Genomic DNA, 4354 nt, shown 5'->3' with positions numbered 1-4354 from the left:
CTGATGTAAAAATTTACTGTAATATTCTATTAATGTAGTACTGTCCAATGCCAGGGTAGTGAAATTAATTGTGACTTTTTTTCCATTTACAGTACCCATTAGGATTGCTTTTCAAAAATGAAAACCAAACCGCTGACTTGGCAGAAGTACTTCAATATTTTCAGAACATGTAAGTATAAAGTAGGAAAAGCAAGGGAGGGAATGGGGGCAACATCCCCCTAGACCTTCATTTGGAGCACCTGAACAATTTCCTAAAGTCTTTCCTGAAGTGTCAGGGTCCAAACCTGTCTGAAAAATCAGCACTCCGGGTCAGTCAGTCCATTGGTGTTTTGAAGGAAATGATGGATAAGGTGGATGGGGAATTGGCTGTCCGCAAGCCAACTGGCACACATCGTGCTGAGCAGCAGACACAGGATGTTTTGACCTTGATAAATGTTTTCATGGAGGGTCAACTGTTTACAGAAATACCTGGAAGGAATTTTTGGGCTTTCCCTACATTTGACAAGAATCTACTGAACAAAATCAAATACAAAGAACTGTGGCAGTGGATGAGGCTCAAATTGACGGAGTGGAGAAAACTCAAAAAGTAAATCAAGAGACATTTTTTATTTCCTACTATAGACTCAAGTTGAAAAATCTGTATAGTTAGATATACTTTAATTGTTAAGCAAGGTGCATGTTCAAAATCCACAATATGTTCTAAATAACTTTGAGTGGATGAGAGTAAAAACGTCTCAGGTTACGTATGTAACCCTAGTTCCCTGAGGGAACGAGACGCTGCGTCGGAATGCTGTGAGAACGTCTCTGCGTTAATGCGTCGTGAAGCGCCTGTAGAACCATTCCATCGGAAAAAAGATCGATCGTCGACGTGATGACGTCATCGACCGGAAGCTATAAAGCGTCCGTGAAAACAAACAGGAACTAACTTCTGATAAAGCATGAAGTAAGTGATCACGGACACGCCGGGAGTATGGCAGAGCGACGCAGCGTCTCGTTCCCTCAGGGAACTAGGGTTACATACGTAACCTGAGACGTTCCCTTTCGGGGAACTCGAGCTGCGTCGAAACGCTGTGAGAACGCTTATACCCACATCGCCATAGGACCAAGTGTCTCGTATGTGTGAAGCCGAAGCGCACACGGTTACGAGAGAACCTGCGCCCCAACAGTAGATGCCAGGTCTAGTTCATAGAACCTGACGAAGGTTAAAGGAGACGACCATCCGGCCGCGTTACAAATATCGTGGAGGGAAGCCCCCGACAAGAGTGCTTTAGAAGCAGCCATACCCCTGGTTGAATGCGCCCGGACAGCCAGTGGAGACGGCTGCCCGGCCGCTTCATAAGCAAGTGAGATGGCCTCGACCACCCACTTGCTCATCCTCTGCTTGGATACTGGAGCCCCCTTCTTAGGGGGTCCGAAACAGACAAATAATTGGTCAGATTTTCTCCACAGGGCAGCTCTGTGGACGTATGTATCCAGTGCCCTCACAGGACACAGCAGATTTAATCTTTCCTGGTCTGACGTCTTAAATGGAGGAGGACAGAAGGCTTGTAGAGTGATGGGGCCCCGTGGGCTCGTAGGAACCTTGGGGACATAACCCGGCCTGGGATGCAGAAATGCTTTCACCATCCCAGGCGCAAACTCTAAACATGAGGGCCCTACCGACAGGGACTGAATATCTCCTATTCTTTTGAGAGATGATATGGCCAAAAGAAAGATGGTTTTTAGGGTGAGGAACTTGTCCGAAACCTCCTCCAGAGGTTCGAACGGTGGTCCGGACAAGCCCCTCAAAACAATGGCCAAGTCCCATGCTGGGACCCTCGAGTGCATAACCGGCCTCAACCTTAGAGTACCACGGAGGAAGCGTGTAATTAGAGGGTGTCTTCCCAAAGACACTCCACCGAAAGGGACGTGGAAGGCACCCAAGGCTGCCACGTACACCTTTATTGTGGAGGGGGTCAACCCTGCCGAGAACCTTGCCTGCAGGAACTCCAGCACTGTACCAACCGGGCAGTTAACTGGGTCCCACTGGCGTTCTCTGCACCATGCTGAGAAAAGTCTCCATTTCAAAGCGTACAGCTTCCTCGTGGACGGAGCTCTGGAGTGCAGGATGGTCTCTACGACCTCGGCCGAGAGACCTTCCTCTATGAGCCTAGCCCCCTCAGAGGCCAGGCCCACAGTTTCCACATCTCCGGGCGTGGGTGCAGGAATCTCCCGCCCGCCTGAGAGAGTAGATCCCTCCTGGTCGGAATCTCCATCGGAGAGCCTTCCAGGAGAGATATCAGGTCCGAAAACCATACTCGGGTCGGCCAGTATGGAGCCACTAGAAGTACCTGGGCCCCGTCCCGGCGTACCCTCTCCAGATCTCCTGGAAGCAAGACAATCGGGGGGAAGGCGTACAGAGGCAGCCTCGGCCACTCCTGTACCATGGCATCCAACCCCAGTGGGGCTGGATGGGTCAGAGAAAACCACTGCGGGCAGTGGGAATTCTCCGCCGAAGCAAATAGGTCTATTTCCGCTTTCCCATAAACCTTCCACAGGAGCTCCACCACCTCTGGGTGGAGTCTCCATTCCCCGGGCCTCGGCCCCTGTCTCGACAGGCTGTCTGCTTCCTGATCCAGGGCCCCCGGGATATATACTGCCCTGATTGACAGCAATTTCCCTTGGGCCCACAGGAGGATCCGATGTGCCAATTTGTCCAACGGACGAGACCTCAGACCCCCCTGGTGATTTATATAGGCGACCACCGACGTGTTGTCTGTCCTGACTAGCACGTGGTGGCCCCTGAGGTCGGGCAGGAACTGTTTCAATGCAAGAAACACTGCGAGCATCTCTAGCCGATTTATGTGCCAGTGCCGCTGATGTTCCTGCCATAGACCCTGGGATGAGCGACCACTCATGGTCGCCCCCCAGCCCGTGAGAGAGGCATCTGTCGTTAGCGTTACGCGACGAACATGAGCCCCCAACATGGGACCCTGAGATAACAACCCCGGGTTTTTCCACATGACCAGAGCACGTAGGCATCGCCGCGTGACTTTGATCGTGCGGAGCGGATTTCCCCTCGGGGAGAACCCTTTTGTTTTGAGCCACCACTGCAGTGGCCTCATGTACAGTAGGCCAAAAGGTATCACGTTGGACGCTGCTGCCATGAGACCTAACAGTTTCTGGAACTGTTTCACAGTGACGGCCCGGCCTAGCCTCTGCTCTTTGACGGCTGCCAGGATCGATGCTATGCGTGTTGGCGATAATTGCGCCCGCATAATTACCGAATCCCAGTTCACACCTAGAAAAGTGGTTCTCTGAGCCGGAGAAAGCACACTCTTCTTGGCGTTCAGCCTCAACCCCAGCTTCGACGTATGGGCGAGAACAGCATCTCGATGCTGAACCGCCATCTGCTCTGTATTCGCTAGAATCAGCCAGTCGTCGATGTAGTTCAGAATGCGGATGCCCTGCAGACGCAGCGGCGCCAGAGCTGCATCCACACACTTGGTGAACGTGCGGGGTGACAGTGCTAGACCGAAGGGAAGTACTCGATATTGGTATGCCTCTCCCCCAAAGGCAAACCTCAGGAACTTCCTGTGATGTGGAAGGATGGAGACATGAAAATACGCATCTTTGAGGTCTATGGTGACAAACCAATCCTCCGACTTGATCTGCGATACAATCTGTCTGAGTGTAAGCATCTTGAATTTGAGCTTGGCCACCGAGCGATTCAATAGCCGCAGATCTAATATCGGGCGTAAGCCCCCATCCTTCTTCGGCACGATGAAGTAACGGCTGTAAAAGCCAGACTCCCTGCTGGGAGGGGGAACCCTCTCTATAGCCCCTTTTTGCAGGAGTGTCTCTACTTCCTGTGCCATTACCAGAGCCTGCTCCGGGCCCACCTCTGTAGGTAGGACACCGCTGAAAGGAGGTGGCCGACTTCTGAATTGAATGGCGTACCCCTTTTCTATTATTTGCAGGACCCAATGAGATATATTTGATAGACGTTTCCACTCGTCTAGAAAATCTACTAAGGGAACCAGCCTCTCGAGGCTGGCCTCTGGTGTATTTTGAGCAACAAGCACAGTGCCCTGAAGCGGCGGACCGGCAGGGAACGACTGACTTGACTGCTCGGGGGCCCCCCGAAGGGGGTGCGGACCACCCTCGGGTGGCCCGCGGAGACCGACTGCGCCCCGGCATTGTGGCGGGGTTGGCAGCGCGGCCCCCCGAGGGTGCCGTAGGGAAACGGGTACCGTTGGCAGGGGTAAACACCGTTTCCCTACGGGGGGAACCACCCTCAGCGTCCTGACGCTGCTGGCGTCAGGAACGCTTCGACGAGGCCTTCTTGGCGATCAGGACTGTCCGCAGATCAGCC

The sequence above is a fragment of the Pseudorasbora parva genome, chromosome 16, assembly GCF_024679245.1.
Source record: "Pseudorasbora parva isolate DD20220531a chromosome 16, ASM2467924v1, whole genome shotgun sequence".
Classification (NCBI taxonomy): Eukaryota; Metazoa; Chordata; class Actinopteri; order Cypriniformes; family Gobionidae; genus Pseudorasbora; species Pseudorasbora parva.
Note: the sequence above shows the minus strand (reverse complement) of the source record.